The following is a 24,834-nucleotide window of genomic DNA, read 5'->3' on the forward strand; positions in this document are numbered from 1 at the left end:
CCTCTTTACCATTATTGTGCAACTCTTGTGAAATGTGCTTTCACTCACACAAGCCAGTACACATTTACCTGTTTACACAAATGGCTGAGAATTTACATTGTCCTGGAGGGTAGCCCTTAACAATAACTGCAGGAAGCAGAACTATAACTATTTCATCTCCTTTATGCCAATCAAGACAACTCTGAGATGTGACCTACATGTTTTTCTTTTCAGAGCTTCCCTGTGAGACTGAGCCAAAGTTACTGTAGAATTTTGCCTGATAACACAATTTTATCTGTCTGATTCCTTTTCCCTATTAGTCCAGCTTCCTCATTTCCCACTTGGTTTTTCCAGGGAATGCTTCTTAACACTTTTCCATGAATTTTCCTCTGATAGGTTGCTTCTAAAGAACTCGAATTATGACAAAGGATAACAGAACTTAAATGGCAAATCAATACAATGAAGGCTCCTGGAGGAAGTGATCATCTCAACTAAGATTTAAAGAAGCTGTAGGATTTATGTAGGTGGAGAGGTAAGGAATGGCACAAAAGTTCAAGGAGATAGCAAGAACAACAAATGACACAGAAAAGTAGTTTGCTGTGTGCAGAGGCCCAGAAGCTGCTGCATAAAACTGGAGCACTCAGGATGGACCATGAGTGTTCAGTCAGTAGCAGATCATGGAAGGCTTTTTATGTCACCCTAAGGATTTGAACTTTTCCTTATGGCTGAAAGAAACATAATAAGATTTACATTTCATATCCACCATTCTGGTGGCTGTGTGGAGAATGGATCTAGTTAGAAGGCTACTGTAAATACAGCAAAAAAAAAAAAAAAAGATAATGCATGGAAGTTGGACATAGACTAGAAGACACAGATTCAAGAAATAAAAAGTAAAATTGTCAAGTCCTAATGAATGTGGAAGCTGAAGGGGAGGAGGGAACCACAGATAATTCTAAGTTGAGGAACAGATGCACAGTGATAACACAGAATCTACAGAGATGGGAGTTTGCTGAGTTGGTACCATGAAGATTTTAATTTGACATGCACTGAGATTGAACAGCCCATGAAACTCATTGACAGAAATAATACAACCAGCAGTTGGAATGAAGAACGTGAGTGTCAGGGGAAATATCTGAAAGGGAGATATAGGTGGTAATGAAGATTCTGAGAGTAGATGAGATCACTCCAGAGTGTGTTTAGTGAGAAGAGCAGTGGTGTAAGGAAGGAACCCTGTAAATCCCCATGTTTAATGTTCTGGGAGAGGAACAGGACTCTAAAGGAGATGAGCCAGCAGAGTCAAAGAGGTTTGAGGGAAAAAACAGGGACACACCTTCTTTCTACTTTTCCAATCACCACACTGTCCTTTCGTCCTCCTAATACATGGCCCATACATTTATGGGACATTGACTCAGAATAATGGCAAAGTTCCCTTAACATTTTTGGACTCTGAAATGTTCTCATGGCCTAAAAACTCATTGTCCCCTAAATTGGACAAAATTCAGTCCTGTTCTCAAAGTCTGGTTAGGTCAACAAACTGGGTGGGCTGCTCAATTATTTCTATATAGGTGGATCCTATGCCCTGAGAGGATAGGCAGTGTCACTTACCCACCAACGTACACGAACCAAAATTAATCCACCGCCTAATATTTTCATACCTGGTTGTGAAGACCCAGCTTTCCCTTTATTGTCCCTTTAAAGCAAAGTGGGGACCAATTCTGCCAAAGACCCGTGTATACAGGGAGGGCTCGGAAACTGCCTTCCTCCCTAGCCATCAACAAATTAATTACTTGTCAAATTGCATCATGACAGAAATACATCAGAAGTCTGGAGAAATAAAGAAATAAAAAGAAAAGTAGGGCAATACTGAGTGATTCTTGTTGCCATAGAATTTTAAAATATAAATTAAAACAATACCGCCACTGAACCAAGTAACTTGTACACGATGGAGTTATTCTTTATTGAGGGCTTGCTCAAAACAAATATTTTCACATTTAATAATCAAAATAATGCTTTGAATAGCAATTTATATAATCCCATTTTTAAAAAATAAGCAACTGAGACTAACTAGGAATTCAAAGCCAGACAATCCAGCAATCCCATGACTGAGTCATAATAGTTTGTTTTTGCATTGCTTTAAAGAAGTATCTGAGACTGGTATCCCTTTTGAAAGACAGGTCTAGTTTTATTTTTCATACTGCTGGAACAAACATATCCTTACATCTCAGCACAGTTAATTCTGTGCTAGAACTTTTTAAAAGGCAAAAATTAAAAACAATGGATATGAAAACTGAATATATGATGAATGCCAAGTCAAAACAAAAAGAAATGGCTATTTCATTGGGAAAGCAGTGTGAGTTTATTTTAAAAGTTAATATAGACCAGGAAATTTCAGCCATAAGGCTCAATGGGATCATGATGAAAAACATTTTTATAATGTCAACTGTACTCAAAAAAGGCATTTAATAAAAGGTTGTCAGAGTAATAAAGAAGAAAATTAAATACATTAAAAAGGTGATTGCATACTTTTTAAGCAATTAGTCGTGAACTTCGGATGAGCAGATGATGAAAGAGAAAGGTGCCAACACACTCACTGCCCCACCAGACCAAACAGAGGATAAGCTATGCTATTTGTAGACTAAAGTTCTTGTTCTAATAGTGATCCCTGTGTTTCCAGAGTCTATATGTAAACTACAAACCTTCCTAAGGCAAGTGGAAACCTTGCATACAAAGGGCAATCATCCATTTATACTCCTGGAAGATCCATCTTGTGAAAACATATTCTACACTCTCACCACTCTGGAGAGATTTTTGTTCTTATAAAATTTGAGAATACATTTTTACAGCCTGGAGTCAAGTCCTCCTGTGAAGATGGTGACTTTTTAAGAAACACATCAGCAGTGTGTTGTTTGTCTCCTGCCAGTGCTGACCCTTCTTGGGTTTAGGATGACCATTTTCCGAGAATAGAAAATCTGGGCTAAATAAGAAATACTCTTTAAAATTGCTTTATTGCTATGTTGGTTTTTCTTTGTAATTATGGTTGAGTTATTCCATAAAATTTGCTGCTACAATAGACTTATAATGGCAATACAGTCCAACCAATTTGTTTTTTACTGGAGTAGATGGTAAATGGGCCACGGAATATAAACTTGTTTTGCTGGAGATGCTGGTTAGGTTTTCCAGAAGCTGTTGGTTGGGTTTTCCATCAGAATTGGACTAGAAGCAAGGCTGAATTTGAGGTATCCTAGAAATAGCATGAGAAAAATGCCTTTTTAGCCATATTTCCATCTTAAATAATGAGCAGAACCGTGCGTTGAAAGGGAATCATTTGTGTTGGACTCAAGCAGTGAAGGAGGGAAAAAGAAAAAGAAAAAAAATATGGAAAGACCAGAACAAAAGTAGGCAGAATGCCTGGAAATAAATATGAATATACATATAATTTTAAAATTTTAAAACTATAGACTTGAAGAAATAGAACTCTCAAACTCTGAAGACAGGAGTCAACTGGCATAATTTTGCTTTGCAAAGTGATATTGCAGAAAGTGTGGATCCATCAGTACTTAATTTGAATCAGAATCATAGCATATTAGAAATTTGGATCTGTCCATTGTTATAAAGGCTTTTATTCCATTCATAGACAATATTTTATATATTGAAACTTAAAATTTGTTTTAGTTTGTCACAAATAATATTTTAATTTTGCCTGCATATTCATATCTTCCTGTATTCTAATTTCCCTCTATCCTTATTAAAAGTGAGATAATAGGCTTAATAAAGTGTCTATCTCAGGTAGGTCCTGAATAAATGTTAATTCACTTTCATTCTTCCAAATATCTTTTGCTTCAGTCTCTGAAATTCAAGTTCATAGTTATAAAGAGAGTGTAGCAATAATTGAACATATGACACAGGGCCAAGGACCACTGTGTCTAAAACATGTAATAAAAATTTTACCCACTCCGTCTCTGAAATTTATATTCTGTCTATTATTATAAATGTTTTATTCCATTCACAGACAATGTTTTACACATGAATGAAAAAGTAACAAAAATGCTGACTCAGGCATGAATATAGCACTTGCTGTAAATAATGGAGGAAATAGGCCGGGCGCGGTGGCTCAAGCCTGTAATCCCAGCACTTTGGGAGGCCGAGACGGGCGGATCACGAGGTCAGGAGATCGAGACCATCCTGGCTAACACGGTGAAACCCCGTCTCTACTAAAAAATACAAAAAACTAGCCGGGTGAGGTGGCGGGCGCCTGTAGTCCCAGCTACTCGGGAGGCTGAGGCAGGAGAATGGCGTGAACCCGGGAGGCGGAGCTTGCAGTGAGCTGAGATCCGGCCACTGCACCCCAGCCTGGGCGACAGAGCAAGACTCTGTCTCAAAAAAAATAATAATAATAATAATAGAGGAAATAATACGTAGACCAAAACTCCACCTTCTGAAATAAAGCACAATCAAATGCAATATTAGAGATAATCCTAGATATCAAAGGAAGGATACCAGAAAACTGTAGGTACAAAAAAGACTTCCCTCTTGTTCTTTTTGACACATTATTTGAGTGATCTTGGGACATCTATTTAACCCTCTGAGGCTCAGAGTCTACTTGCATAAAACGAAAATAATGATGTGCATTGGTTGTGATAAAGATTAACTCATGAATGAGAAATCACTTTATTCAACACTAATTACATGTCAGTAGTGTTTCAAGTGAGATCTTGCACCAGCAGTTTCAGCAACATGTTATTAGAAATGCAACTTCTGGCCGGGCGCGGTGGCTCACGCCTGTAATCCCAGCACTTTGGGAGGCCGAGACGGGCGGATCACGAGGTCAGGAGATCGAGACCATCCTGGCTAACACGGTGAAACCCCGTCTCTACTAAAAAATACAAAAAACTAGCCGGGCGAGGTGGCGGGGCGCCTATAGTCCCAGCTACTCGGGAGGCTGAGGCAGGAGAATGGCGTGAACCCGGGAGGCGGAGCTTGCAGTGAGCTGAGATCCGGCCACCGCACTCCAGCCTGGGTGACAGAGCGAGACTCCGTCTCAAAAAAAAAAAAAAAAAAAAAAAAAGAAATGCAACTTCTTAGGTCCCGCCCCCAGACCTACTGAATCAGAAACTCTGGGGATGGGGCCCAGCAATCTGCTTGAAAAAGCCTTCCTGGTGTAAGAACCATTGCTTTTCCAAAAATCTATATCTTGTCATTTTTATCATGGTGAATCTATACATGAGGAAATAATAATAATAACAGTTCAATTATAAAAATATAAAATATGCATAGATTTTTATCATTTAATACATGTAAGAACTAATAAATTGAATTTACCTGATTTTATACAATTTTTTAAAACAATTTTAAAATTATACACATACACGTAGAATTTACTCATTGATTTCACTTATAAATTTGGAGATACAGACCTATCAAACAGTAGAAAATTATTCAAAGGATCGGGTTGAAAACCCTTTAGCCAGTGTCAGAGCTTGCTGGGCACTATGGTCACTTAGTGCCTATGTATCACCTGGAATATGAAGACCTGTCTAGCAGGCATTTTGTTGTGCTAGAGTTTCCAAATTCTAGATTCCCTCCTCTTTCAACACTCTCAATTTCTTTCAATTAACATGACTTTTCTCTTGTCTTTAATGATCTCTATGTTTTACTCTTTTTTTAATAAAATAGATTTTATTTTTTAGAGCAGTTTTAGGTTCACAGAAAAATCAAGTAGAAAGTACAGGGTTCTCCCATACCCCCTATTCCCACACATGCACAGCCTCCCCTGCTATCACCATCCTGCACCAGTATGGTACATTTGTGATCACTGATAACCCTACATTATCCCATCAGCACCCAAAGTCTGTAGTGCTGTACATTCTATGAGTTTGCCAAATATACAGTTGACCCTTGAACAACAATGGGTTAGGTACCGTATGGGGCCCCTGCACAGTGAAGAATTCACATGCAACTTCTGACTCCTCAAAAACCTAACTACTAATAGTCTACTGTTGACCCAAAACCTTACCAATAACATGAACAGTCAACTCATATTTTGAATGCTATATGTATTATATGCTGTATTCTTACAATAAAGTAAGCTAGGGAAAATAAAATATTATTGAGGAAAGTTATAAGAAAGAGAAAATACACTTACTATTCATTTAGTGAAAGTGGATCATCATAAAGGTCTTCATCCTCATTGCCTCCACATTGAGTAGGCTGAGGAGGAGGTGGAGGACAAAGGAGGTGCAGGGGTAGAAGATGTGGAGGAGGTGAAAGGGGAGGCAGTGGAGGCAGGTATATGGTGTCACTTTATGGAAAACGATCATAATTTCTCTCTGACATTTTTCTAAAAATGTTTCAGTATGGCACCAATCCTTTTATCATTTGCTTCAGATTTAGTGCCAGTATCATCGAAGGGTCTGTGCTGTAAAAGAGGTAGTTTTGAATAATCAGAACCATTCTGCTAGATATCTAACGTCAACTTGTTTTATAGTGCTGCTTCTTTTTTTTACATCTTCTTCCCCATCATCTGCACTGGTTTGGAAGTATTCATGTCTATCAGGGAATCATCTGTTTGCTCTTCTGGTGTGGTGTTTATTCACTCTTGAATTTCTCCGAGACTCATATCTTGAAACTCTTCACCCCACCCCCTGCAACCTCTTTTGCCATCTCCACAATCTCTTTCACGATTTCCTTTACTGGCTCTGTTATAAATCCTGTTAAGTCATGCACAACATCTGGACACAGTTTTTCCCAGCAGGAGTTTATTGTTTGGGGCTTGATGGCTTTTATGGATTCTTCTGCAACAACAATGGCAACTTTGATGGTGTATCCTTTCAAACTTTCATTATATTCTCTCTCTCTCTCTCAGAGTTCTTTCCTCTATAGCGTTGGCAATCCTTTCCATAGAGGACCATGTGTAATGAGCTTCAGAGATCCTTATGGCCCCCTGATCTAGAGGCTAAATTAGACACATTTGGGAGCAAGTAGACCACTTGGATGACTTCATTATTGAGCTCATGTGGTTTTTAATGATCAGGGGCATTGTTCAATATCAAAAGAACTTTAACAAGCAGTGTCTTACTGGCAATGTACTTTCTAACTTCAGGGAGAGAATCAATCCATAAAAAGAGTTCTCATTGTCCAGGCCTTTTCAAGGTACAACCAAAGGACTGGAGGCTGGTGTTTATCTTTTGCCTCGGAGGCTCATGATTTAGTAGCTTTATAGATAAGAGTAGTCCTGATTATAAACACAACCGCATTTGCTTAAAAGAGTAGAGTTAGCCTGTCCCATTCTGTCTTAAATCCTGGTGTTCACTTCCCTTCCTTAGTAATAAATGTCCTTCTTGGCATTTATTTTTCCAGAATAGGGCAATGTTGTCTTCATTAAAACCCAGTTCAGGCAGATATCCTTTATCCTCCATGATTTTCTTAATGGTGTCTGAAAACTCTGCTGCCTGTTAGTCAGAAGAAGCTGCTGCTTCTGTTGTCTTAACATTTTTAAAGTCACCTTTTTCTAAAATTATCAAACCATCCTTCACTGGCATTAAATTCTCCAGCTTTAGATCCTTCACCTTTCTTTTGCTTTAAGTTGCCATACAATGACTTCATTTTTCATATCATATTAGGGTCTCTAGGTATGCCTTTCTTTCCTGCACCCACATAATAGCTGCATTTTGAATATGAGATAAAAATTTATTTTGTAAAAAGTGCAAGGTTTTAGTGCCTGATGGCACAGTGCAGCAAGGGCTTCACAAATTTTCTTTTCTTTTTTCACAGTGGCCCTTAAGCTGGACTCATTTATCTTGAAATGGTGGGTAAACGCAGTCATGGACCTCAATCTACAGTATGTATGAAGCAATTCAACTATTTATTGTAAGTCATGGCTTTGCTTCTGGAGAGCACTTCCAGCATTACTACTGGCACTTTCTATGGATCCCATGGTGCTGATCAAGGTTTACAGTATTGCACTAAACATGATGAAAAATACATGAGAATGGCTAGAAGGTACTTTTTACTATGATACACAATTTACTGGAGACACAAACTGCCCAAGCAAAGATGATTAGGCACAAACAGCATTTTTAAGTGGATTCTCTCAACACTTGGGCTCACCAAAAAAGCAATAGTCAGTAGGTAATTTTTTTTTTTTTTTTTTTTTTTTTTACACTGGGTCTCACTCCCATTGCCCAGGCTAGAGTGCAGTGGAGTGATCACAATTCACTGCAACTTTAACTTCCTAGGCTCAGGTGATTTTCCCACTTTAGCCTCTCGAATAGCTAGGACTGCATGCATACCATCAAGCCCAGATAATTTTTTGTATTTTTAGTAGAGACAGGGTTTCGCCTTGTTGCCCAAGCTGGTCTCAAACTCCTGTGCTCCAGCGATCCACCCACCTCAGCCTCCTAAAGTGCCGGGATTACAGGTGTAAGCCATTGTGACTAGCCCCAACTTTTTATTTATTTATTTAGTATAAACTTCAGGATACAAGTGTAATTTTGTTACATGCATACCTTGTGTAGTGGTGAAGTCAGGGTTTTTAGTATATCCTTCACTTGATTAATGTACATTATGCCCATTTAGTAATTCATCATCCACTCTCCCTCCTCCCCCTCATCCTTCAGAGTCTCTATTATCTATCACTCCACACTCTACATCCATGTGTACACATTATTTAACCTCACTTGTGAGTGACAATATATGATATATATATCTCTGTATATATGTATATAGGTGTGTATCTATATGTATATATCCATATATCCATATACATATAAATCATGTACATATTCATGATCTATACATGTATACATATGCATATGTATATATGTACGTATATATGTATATATATAACATTTTCTTTATCTAATCATATGTTGACAGACACTTAGGTTGAATCCATGTCTTTGTAATTGTGAATAGCACAATAATAAACATACAGGTTAAGATGTCTTTTTGATAAAATGATTTATTTTCCTTTGGGGATATAGTCAGTAGTAAGATTGCTGGCTATCTATGCTGGCTATGGTAGTTTATGTTTTTGGTAAACTACCAAAAACATGGTAGTTAGAACTTATGGTAGTTCTATTTTTAGTTCTTTGAGAAATATTTATAGATTTTTCCATAGAGGTTGTACCAGTTTACATTCCCAACAATGGCATGTGAGTTTCCTATTCTCCACATCCTTGCCAACATCTTTTACTTTTTGTCTTTTTATTGATAGCCATTCTCACTGACATAAGTTGAGGCCTCATTGTGCTTTCGATTTGCATTTCTCTGATGATTGGCATTCTGAGTAAGCCTGTTGGTTGTTCGCCTTCTTTTTAAAAATGTCTATTCATGTCATTTCTCCATTTTTAATGGGATTATTTAGTTTTGGTTGCTGTTCTTGAGTTCCTTTTAAATTCTGGATATTAGTCCCCTGTCAGATGCATAGTTTGCAAGTATTTTATTTTATTCCACAGGTTCTCTGTTTACTCTGTTGATTATTTCTTTTGTTGTGCAGACACTTTTTCATTTAATTAACTCCCATTTGTCTATTTTTGTTCTTGTTGCCTGTGCTTTTGAGGTCTTAGTAATAAATTATTCCTTAGACCAATGTTTACAAGAGTTTATTTCTAGTGTCCTTCTAGTATTTTCATAGTTCCATGTCTTACAATTAAATATGTAATCCACCTTGAGTTGATTCTTGTATACCTGGTGAGAAATATGGGTCTAGTTTCATTCTTTTGCAAATGGTGATTCAATTTTTATTTCCCAGTACTTTATTGAAAAAGGTGTCCTTTCTCCAGTGTATGTTTTTGTTGGTTTTGTCAAAGATCAGTTGGCTGTAAATGTGTGGCTTTATTTCTGGATTCTCTATTCTATTCCATTGATCTATGTGTCTGTTGTTATAGTATCATGCTGTTTTGATTACTATATCCTTACAGTATAATTTGAACTTAGGCAGTGTGAGGTCTCCAGCTTTTTTTTTTTTTTTCTGCTTCCATACGAATTTTAGAATTGTTTTTTCTAATTCTGTGAAAAATGACATTGATATTTTGATAGGGATTGCATTGAATCCATAGATTACTTTGGGAAGTATGGTCACGTTATGATTTTTATTCTTCTAATCCATGAGCATAGAATGTTTTTTCATTTTTCTCTGTCAACTACAATTTCTCTCATCAGTGTTTTGTAGTTTTCCTTATAGAGATTCACCTCCTTGATTAAATATACTTCTAGGTATTTTAATTTTTTGTAGCTATTCTAAATGGGATTGGTTTCTTCATTTGGTTGTCAGCCAGATCATTATTAGTGTATAGAAATGCAAATGATTTTTGTACATTGATTTTAGATTCTGATATTGACTGAATTCATTTATCAAATCTAAGAGTTTTGTGGTGGAGTCTTTAGATTTTTCTAGTTATAAGATCATATCATCAGAGAACAGGAATAATTGGATTTTGAGAGTTTTCACCTGCTTGAAGAGCACAGATTGCACATTCCTTTCCATGGAATGCCTCTTATGATCCTTGAAGAGGAGAGGGAATTTAAAAAGCTGTTGTAGCTGGGTTCCCCTTCACCTGTGAAGATGCTGTCTCCACCATGACAGTCCAATCCACTGTAGTCTCTTTCAAGCATTTCACCAACCCTGGATGCTGAATTAGCTCCTGATTACTATGACAGAGATATTTAAATCTTTTAGTTCTTTATAGTTTGTGGTGTATGTGTTTGTGTTAATAAAGCATTTCTTTAACAGAGAAAATAAAAACAATTACAAGTTGGTGGGGATGTGGTGGTGTGCACCTGTAGTCCCAACTACTCATGAGGCTGAAGCAGGAGAATCACTTGAACCCGGGAGGTTGCAGTGAGCAGAGATTGAGCCACTGCACTCCAGCCTGGGTGAGAGAGCAAGACTCTGTCTCAAAAAAAAAAAAAAAAAAGTGAAAGGAAGAGATTTGTGGAGGGTCAGGGAATGGAGCGGACTGGGGAAATACACACACAGGCCCACACAGACACATGCACCCACACAGGCACAGAAGGAAAGGGTTGAAATAGGGATAGAGTACACAGCAGGACAGAATAGGACCCCCATATATTCTAAAACAGCCTCTCCTTCTCCTTTATATCCCCTTTCTCCACTCCTTCTGCACACTAGAAACACAGTATGTTTATATTTTATGGTCAAACTATTTGGAATTTTGTTGTCTGGCCCTCAGTGCCTTGTTCTTATCCTTACCAGGATCATGGTTCCATTTCTCTTGCCCCTGGTCCTCTCTGATCTTCTCCATGGTTACTTAATGTAGTTGATTCTTTCCTCTGTGGTCTTCCCCTGACCCATTTTCAGCCTCATGGCCCCATCCCTCTCTCACTGTCTGTGGCAGTTTCATATTTTTTTAGATGAATTTGCTCATTAAACAATTTTTTTAAGTGCCATGCCTGATGTGCTTTCAGGTGCAGATGGGCGGCCACCCAACAAAGGTCCTGTGCCTTGTGAATATGGTGCTGCCTGAGAAGCTGCTGAACATTGAGGAGTATGAGGAGATCATGGAGGCCATGCAAGATGAGTGTCACAAGTACAAAATTATTACAGTTAATTTTATGCAGTTATAATTTAATACTGCATCTTTAATTCTGTTATCTCTTAACTGAGAATGGCACCATGTGTGGTCTGTAAGTGTTTGTATGCATATTTTTTGATAAATGTTAACTTTTTATAATATATTTGTGTATATTTAATGATTTTAAATGATAAACTGGTATCTACATATATATTTTATACATTCATAAAATAACGTTTTCTTAATTGTTTTATTTTTAGGTCACACAGTTCCCCTGTGAGTTTTTTTCACATTGTCACAAAACTGAAAAGTATTTTCAATATACTTATTGAAAAAATAATTCCTATATAAGTGGATCTGTCCATTTCAAATCCATGTTGTTCAAGGGTCAACTGCATAATGATATACATCTGCCATTAGAATATTCTACAGGGCAGCTCACTGTCCAAACAATCTTCTGTGCTCTACCTATTCATTCCTCCCTCTCCCTAACCTCTGAAAAACACTGATCTTTTTACTGTCTCCGTTGACCATATGCTTATTCCTGAATGTCATATAGTTTGAACCATATGGCATGCAGCCTTCTCATATTGGCTTCTTTCACTTAGTAATACACATTTAAGATTCTATCACATCTTTCTCTAGCCTGATAGCTCATTTCTTATTAGCTCTGTATAATCTTCTATTGTCTGAATGTACCATAGTTTATTCATCCATTCACTTACCAAAGAACATGTTGGATGCTTCCAGGTTTTGGTACTTATGAATAAAGTTGCTATAAACATTCATGTACTAGTTAATATGTAGACATAGATGTTTGACTTATTTGGATAAATATCATGGAGTATTGTTGCTGGATCATATCATAAGGGTATGTTTTGTTTTATAAGGAACTGCTGCACTGTCTTCCAAGTGATCACACCATTTTGCATTTCCACCAGTAATGAATGAGGGTTCCTGTTCTACGTCCTCACCAGCATTTGATGTTGTTGGTGTTTTGAATTTTGGTCATTCTAATAAATGTGTAGTTGTATCTTATTGTTTTCATTTGCAATCCCTTTAGGCATATGATGTTGAGTATCTTTGCAAATGATTGTTTGACATCCCTATGTATTCTTTGGTGAGGTTTCTGTTCCCATCTTTTGCCCATTTTTAATTAGGTTGTTTATTCATGTGTTTTATTTTTAATCTCCGAATGCCATTTAAAAGAGACTACAGAATCACACTAAATGTTCCATATTTTAATACAGCTTGAATATTACTTCAAAAAAAGCTTCAGGTAAATAAATAACATCCATACTTCCTCAATGCTATAAATGTATCAAATTAAGTTTTCACTAAGCAAAGAGTTATTCATTGAATGTTAAATAGGCATTTCCATATAATAACTCTTTCCATCCACTTTGTCTAATTCTTTCTCAGCAAGATATAAATTAATGTAAGGGTTTTTAAATGTAATTTAGCAATCATAGCAAAAACTTGAAAAATAATCTGGGTTCTAAATACAGAAATTGAAGTTACATAGGATTGAATTCTATCTCCAAAATCAGGCAAGAAACAGGAAGAAAGTAAACAGCAAGAGCAAAATCAGAATCCAGACTCATTTTATGCTTTACTTTCTAATGTACTAATAAAAAGAACTTCCAAATTTCTATACATGAAAGTTGAGAAGGTGACAAAATAGAAGATGGATTCAGAATCACTGTAATATATCAAGGTTTCTCAATCTCAGCACTATTGACATTTGAGACAGATAATTCTTTGTTGGATGGGCTGTCCTGTGTATTGCAGGATGTTTAGCAGCATCCCTGGCCTCTACCCACTAGATGCCAGTAGCATGTCCTTTAGTTTTGACAACCAAAAATGTCTCCAGACACTGCCAAAAGTCCCATTTTTGTGGCGGGGGTGGGAGAAAATTGCCACTTTACTATATTAGATAATTATTTCTTCTAGAAAATAAAGGTCAAGAAGTTAAAGTTTAAAGAAAAGGTAACCAAAAATATATCCGATACTTTTCATCTTTTATTCTATATCAGGGAAACTGTATGAAATGTATAAGGAACAATCCATTAAATATAAATCTGTCATTTGATTCAAATAACTGGTCACAACATGTGTGCATGAGAAATGTGTGTTTTGTGGTTTTTCTATGATTGGTGTCTCAGAGGCACAGCTGAGAGGCATAAATCACAGGATGGTGTCAATCACTGGTTTGGCAGTACAAAGGAACAAGACTGATCTAATACCCAGACAAAAAATGACACTTTTCAAAAATATATCAGTTACTTCCAGTTCTTTACATGTTTTAATTGATGCTCAAACTTTTGGTTTCATCTTCCTCAATTGTTATTACTATATTTTACTAGCATAGTTCCAAGGATGTTTCCTGGGAGAGATTATTGGCATAAATGGAGGAAAGCAAATGGGCTTTCAGGAAAAATAAATCTAGCTTTGAATTCAAAGTTTATACTAGGTCCTTGGGTCTCCTCTTTTCTCTCATCGGTTTCCTTTTCCCCATTTGAAAGAAAATAATACTAAAATCACGGGTGTATTAGTCAGGGTTCTCGAGAAACAGAAACAATAGGAGAATTGGTTTATGGATTATGGAAGCCAAGAAATTCTTCAATCAGTTAAGCCAGAAAGGGAGAGAGAGCAACACTGGTGTAAGTTCTGGAGTCAGAAGGCCCAAGAACCAAGAGGTCCAATGTCCAAAGGCAGGAGAAGATGAATATTATAGCTTGAAAAAAGGGACAATTTGCCCTTTCTCTGCTTTTTGTTCTTTTCAGGCCCTCAGTGGATTGGATGATGTCCAGCTGTTTAGGCAAGGGCATCTTCTTTACCCAGTCTACTAATTCAAATGCTAATCTCTTCCAGATGTGCCCTCATAGATACACCCAGAAATAATGTTTAACTGGCTATCTGGGCCTCTCTTAGTCCAGCCAAATTGACACATCAATTAACAATCACAATGGACACAACCCAGGATTACTTTGAGGATTATATAGAGGATTATTAAATGTTCCTTCACTTAATAACATTTTACTGAGAACCTATTAGGTACTAAGCACTGTTCTGCTCTTGTGTGACTTACAAAATAGTATCATGGAGACAAAAGTAAATAAGTAAATAAATCAACAAACGAGTTTTAAATGAAGGATACAGAACAATGCCAAGTTCCAGAGAGGGAGGGTTCCAGTTGAGACATGCTTTAGATATCATGGTTAGGAAGACCTACTACCCTGAGGCCACTGACTGGCTACCTGACCCCAGGTAAGCTCCTCTCTTTCCTGTGTTTCTATTTAAGTAACTATAAGATGAAATAAATTTACAGAATTGTTGTTAGCACACAATAAGGGGCAAGTAGCACACAATAAAGTATTGTCTATTATGATTACAGTATTAAATTTTATATAATTCTCAATGTAAAGTTTGGATATCATCACTCCCAACAACCTCTTTCGTGGATTTCATAAAGTTCAAGTCTGAAAAACTCCTCTCTGGATTAAATCAATAACTCTATCTTTATATTTAACAAGACTGATCTCTTTTTTTTTTTTTTTTCTTTTTTTGAGACAGAGTCTTGCTCTGTCACCCAGGCTGGAATGCAAGTGGCATGATCTCCACTCACTGCAACCTCTGCCTCCTGGGTTCAAGTAATTCTCCTGCCTCAGCCTCCTGAGTAGCTGGGATTAACAGGCGTCCACCACCACGCCTGGCTAATGTCGTGCATTTTTAGTAGAGACAGGGGTTTCACCATGTTGGTCAGGCTGGTCTGGAACTCTTGGCCTCAGGTGATCCGCCCACCTTAGCCTCCTAAACTGCTGGGATTACAGGCATGAGCCACCGCACCCAGCCAACAAGACTCATTTCTGACAATGTGTTAGATGCCACAGTAACATTTATCACAAGTTATTCAACGTGTGACAGCCACCTTGAGGACAGTCCATAGGGTTTACAACTCATCTCTTGAATAGGTTTTTTTTTTTTTTTTTCTCATGTTGGTTGAATGAACAAAGAAGGAACCACTGACAAGAGAAATTTCCTGCTATATTTTCTTTAAGATCCACCTCCATTCCCCTCTAATTTTCTCTTTTTCTCTCAATTCTCTTCCTCCTTTGCTAGATCTTGCAGATGAAATAGACTCTATTCCAAACAAGACAAAATAATTATAATATCTAATCTTTCCAAAAAAGGCTTCAGTAACAAAACACACATATTTACTAAAGTTTCCAAGTACTTCCAACTAAGGTGTAGTGTGATCATTAAAGGAAAAACATCAAAAAGTGTAAAAAATATTAGGTAAATACAAATTAGGAGTAGAAGGCTTAAAATTTTAATCCCATTTTTATCAAGAGTAATCCACTAGGTAAGGCATTCTATATATCTGCATATAAGATGAGGATAAATAATTGTAAGATGAACTAAATCTATAGAATTGTTATTAGAATTGTCTCATATTATAGACACCCAAGGACCTGCAGGACAGTTGACCCGATTTTACACAGTGCAACAGCACAGTTGCATTCTGGCCATTTTGACCGTTTGACTCTCAGATGATCCCTTCTTCATCTTTACAGACTTGTGACAGGATAATAAGCTTGAATACCTACTGTAGTTAGATACAGGCTATATATACTCTTTTCTTGTACCAGTAACTGACCAAAGGCATAACCTAAACATCCTATTTATACTCTAGAAGAGGGATGTCCAATCTTTTGGCTTCCCTCGGCCACATTGGAAGAAGGATTGTCTTGGGCCACACATAAAATACACTAACACTAACCATAGCTGATGAGAAAAAAAAAATTCAACAAAATATCATAATGTTTTAAGAAAGTTTAGGAGTTTGCATTGGGCTGCATTCAAAGCAGTCCTGGGCCGCACATGGCCCGTGGGCCACGGGTTGGACAAACTTGCTCTAGAACAACCAGTTGTTCTCATCAGGATGACTATCTAGCTGCCCCCAGAGTTGCCCTAAATGTAGCTGACTTGCAGTGTCAACAAATTTCAGTATAGTTAGATACACGGGTACAGTGCCTGCATATTATTAAACCATTGTTCATGACACCGCCTCCTCTAATTCTGCCTGTTAGAAGTTGTATATTTGAAGGGTGTGCATCAATCATGTTAGAAGTTGTATATTTGAAGGGTGTGCATCAATCACTGCAATGTAAAAAAAAATCAAAACGCTTTTTAAGAAGAAAATTTTTTAAAGCCGTAACTAGTTAGTACACAATAAAGTGTGAGCTGTTATGATTGTAGTATTACATTTTACTTAATTCTCAACATAAAGTTTGAGTAGTATTACTCTCAACAACTCTTTTGTAGGGGGCTCACGGGTGTAATCCAAGCACTTTGGCAATCCAAGGTAGGTGGATCACTTGAGGTCAGGAGTTCAAGACCAGCCTGTTCAACATGACAAAACCCCGTCTTTACTAAAAATACAAAAATTAGCTGGGTGTAGTGGCATGCACCTGTAATTCCAGCTACTCAGGAGGCTGAGGCACAAGAATCGCTTGAAACCAGGAGACAGAGGTTACATTGAGCTGAGATCATGCCACTGCGCTCCAGCTTGGGTAACAGAGCGAGACCCTGTCTAAAAAAGAAAAAAAAATAGTAACAACTCTTCTGTAGATTTTATTAATTTCATTTAATTAATTAATTCACTTTTAATTCCTAGAGCATTCTAAGAAAATCCTAATTTTAATAATAATTATGTATTGGACACATGTAACTTACCATGTACCAGGCAACCTTCTAAGTGCCTTACATTAATTAACCATCATGTGGAAACTATTGTTATCTTCATTGTATAACCAAGCAAACAGGCACAGAATCGTAAATAACTGGATCAGGTTCACACGCCTAGAAAGCAGTGAAAGGGAGACAGATTAACACCTAAGTAATTTGGGTCCTGAGTCAATGAATTTAGCCCCTATACTATTCTGCCTTAAAAAAGCAAATTACTTCAATATCAACTTCAAGTCTTAGTGTTATACAAATCACAGGACTTTTACAACTGGTAGTAATATTGATATTTTGGTCTGAAAAAACTCCAGAGAAAACAGATATCAATTTATTACTTTCATGGACAATAAAGCAAATATTTAAAAATAAATGCCCCTAATCCCTCAAAGAGACCTTCACATGTGGCTTCAGTTTTGCTTTTTGTTTTTGTTTTAACATGGTGTAAGTGTAAACAAATTACACAGTATCGTAAATTAATTGCCTTGGGATAGTTTGGCCGACTTTATTAAGAGCATCAAGTCACTATTTCAGTGTTTTTGTTAGCTGCTAGTACATAGGATTGCTGGGTTAGAGAGGAAAAGAAAGAAGATGTGAAGTCAAGAGGAATACGACAGAAGTGAAATGTGACATTTACCAGCAAAGTACAAAACCAGACACTTAAGACATAAAAAGGAGAAAAACCTATTCATGGCAAAAAGTATTATTAGGGAAGAAATATAAAGAGCTCACTGAAATAATAGAAACTGAGAAATTATTTTAAGATATTCAGAAAATACTGAGGTTTTTGTTGTTGCAGAATTTGCTCTGTTTCGTCACATATGTCTTCAAGGCCCTATAGACCAACATAAAGGCTAAGCAGTGTCTGGTTTCCTCTGCAGCTGACCTCCACCCAGTCATTACCTTTTATGAACCTTTAGGATGTGAAGTAGGATTGGAATGACAGTGCATCATTTCAACAAATCCTTTGCAATATTTCTGGGAAGAGCAGATACATTGGCTTACTTCATTCAAATGATATATTTTTTGCATAAGTAGTTTAGAAAAAGGAATACAAACTGGTCCATTTGAAAAAATATTTCTGCATAAAACAGCAAATTTTTATGTTATATAAACATCACTGAAAGGAAAGATTTGTGCTGAAAGTGGAGCAATCCCAATGACTTTGGATGAAAGCACATTTTACCTTTGAGAAAGTTACTATGAAGTTAACTATTGGGAATCTCACTGTTATTTGAGATGCTAGTCTCCAAACGGTTTGAAGAAATTGCAAGGTTGAAGGAAACTACAGCGAAAGTTCCAATTCAGTTTGAAGGAAAAAAAAAGAAGCATAGAGGGAAGAATACAGCAAATATTTCAAAAGAAGAACATTTTCTTCCAAGCTTGGTAGCCAAAGCTAACTTTGCTCCAAAGACCTCTGAGACATGTGACCTATGGCCTGTGAAAGATTTATATTACTTATACTTTTGCAGCTTGTTTGAAAAAGTTTCAGTGCAATGTCAATCGTGGTCAGTATATAAAAATCTGAGTTTTCTTTTTATAAATAAATCCCAAACTAATTTTGAGAGTACCAATCCCTACTCCTTTCTTCTATTTTTTCATTGTCATGTATTGTCTTATATGTGAAAAATAAAAAGTTAGAAATCAGACAAATATTCTCCACCCCAGATATAATTAAAATTAACTAATTCAATTATTGCTCAATGCATTTGTCCATACATAATTGAGATCACACACCATGAAAACTGAAAAAGTGTTTTCCAACATCATCTAATGACTGAATAATATCTCATGCTATTTTAATAGGAAATATTTGGTTATTTTCAATTTTTGACTGTAACATATAATGCTATGGTGAACATATTTTCACATGTATTATTTCCAGCATTGTGATTTATTTTATTCAAATAGATGTATAGAGGGGAGAAAATGCTTAATGTTCACTCAATGAGTTCATTTATCTTAAAATCCTGTATTGATGAGTTAGTGTATATCTTCAAGTAATTTTTAAAGAGGGTATAGTTTTTACATTTTTTTGAACCTATGGGAAAATGATATTTCTCTCTTGTCTTCACTCATAGATGACTCTGTAGAGATTACTTCATAGTTTCCTGATATTTAGTGTCAGGGTGGTGAAGTTTGACATCAGCCTGAGTTTTATACCAAGATGCTTGTAAAAGCCTTTTGTAAAATATAAAACAAAATAAACTTTGTAAATCCAAAATGTTACAGGATGAGATAAAGTCTATTTTCATTGATTTTTTTCTTTTTTTCTTTTTTTTTTTTTGGAATTTAACTGGTCCTTTTGATTTGTATTTCTAGGTCTTTTTACCCTTACAAAAATTCCACCTCAAATATCTTTCTTCATCCTCTGTCTCAACTGTGACTTATTCAGAAGCATATGTAATTCTTAGGCTGGATCTCCATTATCTGACCTCTGCATCAGCATGTCCCTTTATACTTCACCTTTTTGTTTAACAGTAATAGTTTCAAGGGGTCCTCCACATCAGTGATTCAAATTTTTTAACACTATCAATTCTGTTGTTTCCTCTAATAAATGGGTTCATTCATATAATTAATTATATTCTTGATTTTTAGTTTTTTAGAACTCTTCTTTATGTCACAAATCTACAGTGGATATCTGCATAGGTTCCTGAATCCAGCTTTACTACTTCCTAGCTATGTAACCATAAGAAAAGTTTTTAGATATAATAAAGTTTTCTCTAAACCTTCTTTGAAGAGGATAACAATAGTACCTTCCAATGTTTGTTGTGAGGATTAAGTGAAATAATCTCTGAAAATGCTTTATATAGTGCCTGGCAGTTAATAAACAGCAAATACTACTTCTGATTATTGTAATCATCATTGTTGTTAGGTCATCGTATATGCACGTCAGTGTATTCTCTCTGTAAGGTTTTCTCCTCCCATTTCTGCTTGAGTTTATAATACAATACAGCAATTCTATACTGTTTCCATTTTTATTGTTTCAAGTCTATTTTGGTTGCAAAGTCCAAGAAGATAGGTTTGTAGCATTTAAGCCTGAAGTCTCTATACCTCTTCATCTTAGTTTGCCAGGCTTTGAGTAAAATGGAAGGTCACTTGATTTATTCTACATCTCAGGAATTCATTCTGGATGAAAAATATCTGTGGCCACCACCACAATTGTTATGTGAATACAAAGTTTCAAGTAAATTAAAATCACCAATTTTAATTGGTAATCCCAATTAAATAATAATACCAATTAAAATTGGTAGAATACATTCTACCCAAATGTATTCAATAGAGTGACAAGGAATACATCTAATGTAAAAAAGAGTTTGTCCTGACATTTTTATTAAGAGTGGATAAAAGTATACAAAGTACGCTATTAATTCCATTCAATAATAAATTCAGCTAGTATTTATTAAGCGCTTATCATTCGCCAACCTGTTAAAAGAGCTTCCTGACTTCATTAGTGTTTTAAGAGACATGGTTTTCTTGTTCTCAATAATTCCTGGAATATAAACTTCCTGGGAGGATTTAAAGCATGTGACTGGCCACCACAATACTACTTGGGACACATGTTTTCCTAAACGTTGCTTCTCCTGATTCAACCAGTGTTATGCACTACTTGTTAGAAAGAGAAGAATATCATCATTCAGTTGATTTATTGATAGCATATCAAAGAAAAGCAATAACCAGAGATAACTAACAAAAAAATCCTATACTTTTAAAGCTCAGAGAGTGTACATCTTTACTTTCAAATGATGGAAATACACTTGCAAAGTGATGATAAGAAGTAGAAACATACAAAGCAGAAAGATTATAGTCTGCCTTATGAATTTCAAAAGTTGACAAAGTGGTGACTACTTTAACAATAATAACAACTAGAATGAACCAGAAGATAATACTTACCTCCAAGGCCCTAAAATCATAAAATCTTTCTAAATTTAATGAATGTCTATGATCTAAAAATAGGTTAGGTCTGCATTAATTCTGGTTTAAACATCATGGGGAACAACATAGAAAATTTCATAAGCACTCTATAAAATATTCTGAGGTCATCCAATATAGCATTATTTTTTGCTGAGTCCAGACTTAAATTTGTAAGTTACTGTTCTCTCAATGAGAGAAAGCCCTATAACCAAAGTATATAAAGAAGATCCATTCCTAACAAAAGCAAAGAAAATTCTTCGTGAGAAATCTGCTGAATTAGGCAATGTGCTAACAATTTAAAACACTTCACAAAGCAATCAAAGCAAATATTATATATTCATGGGATATTAGAACCAAAAGTGACTTTGTGAAAAACATTTAGTCTAGTCCTTTTATTTTGCAGGTGGAGTCCCTAAGGAGCAATTGTAACACAGTGCCTTGCTTAAGATTCCTGTCATTTTGAGTGAACCAGGACACATCACAAAGTTGCCAGGACTACGAAGTGTAGACTACACCTGAAGCCACAACACAATTATACACTTGCTATCTGAGGTCATACTTACCCTAATATATCTAAATGGCCTGTGATTGAAGCCTTTGGCTAAATTGTTATAACCAGTTCTTCAACAACTATACGTTGGTAAAGAAAAACCTTCAGAATAAACTGGAATTATATTGCTAGTCTAGAGTATCAGTATCTTCTGCAAATAAATACAAAACGCTTAACAACACAGGACACTCTAAGAAGTTTCTCTAAATATATTTATGTGCATTATCTCCAATCCAGGCTTCTCTTCTGTAACTCATATTTAGAAATTCAAATTCCTTAACAACAACTCCATGTGAACACATCCTCCCCTCTTTCAGGTGGTAACTCAATTGACATCTCTCAGTAAGACCTTCTCTGACCGTCCTTTCAAAAATTGCAACATACTCCTAGAATCCCCACCCACCTTCTCAAATTTATTTTCCTCCAAATCACTGATCACCATCTAACACATTTTATATTTTACTTACTTCTTTTATATATTGCCTCTCTCCCCACCTATATTCCTGCACCTAGTACAGGTTCTATTGTGAACATGCAATAAATATGTTTTTGATAACTACATGAGTAAATTAATTAATTAATTTCCAAGAGTCATATATTTACAAGTAAAGAGTGTTTGATTCTCCTGTTCTTCTAAAGATTCTTTGTGAATATTGGTTGATCTGATTATTTAAATGGAGTCATTTTTTTCTAGACTAATGTCATTGTATAAAGCAATATTACTCTGTAGATTGAGCTATAGTACATGCCCATACTATGTAATTACATGATGATATTGAGCCCTTGAAGAAAAGAAAAAAATTATGCTCTTGATAGAAAATACATAACGAAAATGACAATTTTTCTAGTTATTTTCCTATTTGATTTCAGTCTAGAGTTCATCTGTCTTCAAACTAAGATGCTATTGCCCAGCTTAGGACTTTACTCTTTATTTATATACTAAACCTAGAATTATCTTCAAAGTATCAAAATATCTTTGAAGAGGTGGGACGTGAAGAAGTACTTATGTTCTGTGACAGCACACAGGGTTTTCTTCATGTTTTGCCCACTAAAATCCACAGTGAAATAACAGGAAGAAAAAAGCCACTTTCTAAAAATAACATAATTCAATCCAAATGTCCATTCATTTTCTTTATTCATGTTAGAATTTATTTCAAAGCACACTTTGAGGTATTTTAGATTCACAGGAACTTCAATATGTTGGGACATAGAAAATTAAAATTAACTTTTCTCATAGTACTCCGCTCCTCACTTCAAGGTTTATCTTTTTTTATTCTGAAAAAAAAGTCTGTGACAAGACTTCTCCGAGTAATAAAAAGAGCCAAGAGGGCACTAACTATAGATGAAACCTTTTTCCTCTACCAGAACTTACTACTTCTGTAGCTTTATTATAAAAAAGTGTTTTTTCTTTTATTTGAAGGAAAAATATCAATATTCCATTTCATGAAATCTGATTTGAAATTGAGAAGTTCTCAGATATATAGTTTCAAAAACTATGGAAAGCTTCAGTGGGTGCATAGCTGAGATGCTGAAATCATGTGGAGAGTATTGAGCAAGGTGTGAATGAAGGGCAATTAGAGTAAGTTGCATGTGAATATGTATGACGTATATATGCAGATATTTGGATGGGTGTGTGTTGTGTATTTGTGTACGTTTCTGCACTATAAAGAAAACCATCCGCCCAGGCACAGTGGCTCACGCCTTTAATCCCAGTACTTTGGGAGGCCGAGGCGAGCGGATCACCTGAGGTCAAGAGTTCCAGACCAGCTCGACCTATGTGGTGAAACTCAGTCTCTACTAAAAATACAAAAATTCGCCAGACATGGTGATGTATGCCTGTAATTCCAGCTACTCAGGAGGCTGAGGCAGGAGAAGAATCACTTGAACCCGGGAGGCAGAGGTTGTAGTGAGCCGAGATTACGCCACTGCACTCCAGCCTGGGCAACAGAGCGAGACGCCGCATCAAAAAAAATAAAAATAAAAATAAAAAGGAAAGGAAAGGAAAAGAAAAGGAAAGAAAAAGGTCCAAGACCATCACGGAGATGAGGTGTTTGAAAATCAAATTTTAAAAACATAGTAACATTTATTGAGCACTTTTTCTGGACAGACAAGACAAAGTACTTTATATATAATATATTGTTTCATTTAATCTTCATATTAGCTCTTTTGAATGGGTTGGTATTAATCATTTTACAAACGAGGTTTGTATTAGTTTCCATGGGCTGCTATAATGAAGTACCACACACTTGCCTTAAAATAACAGAAATTTGTTTTCCTGGTTCTGGAGGTCACAAATCTGAAATCAAAGTATCAGCAGCTTCAGGTCTCTCTGAAGGTTCTTGGGGAGGATCTCTCCTAGCCTCTGGTGGTTGCCAGCAAGGCTTGGCATTCCTTGGCTTGTAGAAGAATACAATCTCTGCCTCCATTTTTACTCAGTATTCTCCTCACATGTTTGTCTTCACAACTTCTTCTCTGCGTGTGTTTCTCTTGTCTTCTCATAAAGATAACAATCACTTTGTATTTATGGCCCACTCTACTTCAGTAGGACCTCATTTTAAGTTAATTAATTACATCTGCAAACACCTTATTTCCAAATAAGATTATATCCTGAGGTTCCAGGAAGCACATGAATGTTGTGGGAGTGGTGGAAGTTTGTCAATCCAATACAAGGTTACCGAGACTCAGAAAGACCTCAGGTAACAGAATTATCAATTTAACAAAATCATATAAGTATGTTTTATATGTTTAAAGAAACAAAATCTGAGATTTAATATATGGATTAGAAAAAAAGAGATTAAAAACAAGCCTTGAAAAATAAAAACAGAAAACTTTTTAATTTTATTTATTTATTTATTATTTATTTATTTGAGATGAAGTCTTGCTCTGTTGCCCTGGCTGGAGTGCAGTAGCACGATCTTGGCTCACTGCAACCTCCACCTCCCTGGTTAGAGTGATTCTCCTGCTTCAGCCTCCTGAGCAGCTAGGACCACAGGTGTGCACCACTACGCCCATCTAATTTTTGTATTTTTAGTAGAGACGGGTTTCACCATATTGGCCAGGCTGGTCTTGAACTCCTGACCTCATGATCTACCGGCCTCAGACTCCCAAAGT

General features: G+C 36.2%; 1 long non-coding RNA gene across 1 annotated transcript in view; it reads left to right on the top strand.

Moving 5' to 3' along the window:
• LOC144340731 (uncharacterized) overlaps nt 1-20,101 on the top strand; it is a 53,625-nt gene extending 33,524 nt beyond the window's left edge. The window contains exon 3 of the long non-coding RNA XR_013417021.1: nt 11,407-20,101. This is a non-coding gene — a long non-coding RNA (uncharacterized LOC144340731). The remainder of the gene's footprint in view (nt 1-11,406) is intronic.
• Nucleotides 20,102-24,834: the final 4,733 nt, after the last annotated feature.

The sequence above is a fragment of the Macaca mulatta genome, chromosome 4 (genome assembly GCF_049350105.2).
Source record: "Macaca mulatta isolate MMU2019108-1 chromosome 4, T2T-MMU8v2.0, whole genome shotgun sequence".
Classification (NCBI taxonomy): Eukaryota; Metazoa; Chordata; class Mammalia; order Primates; family Cercopithecidae; genus Macaca; species Macaca mulatta.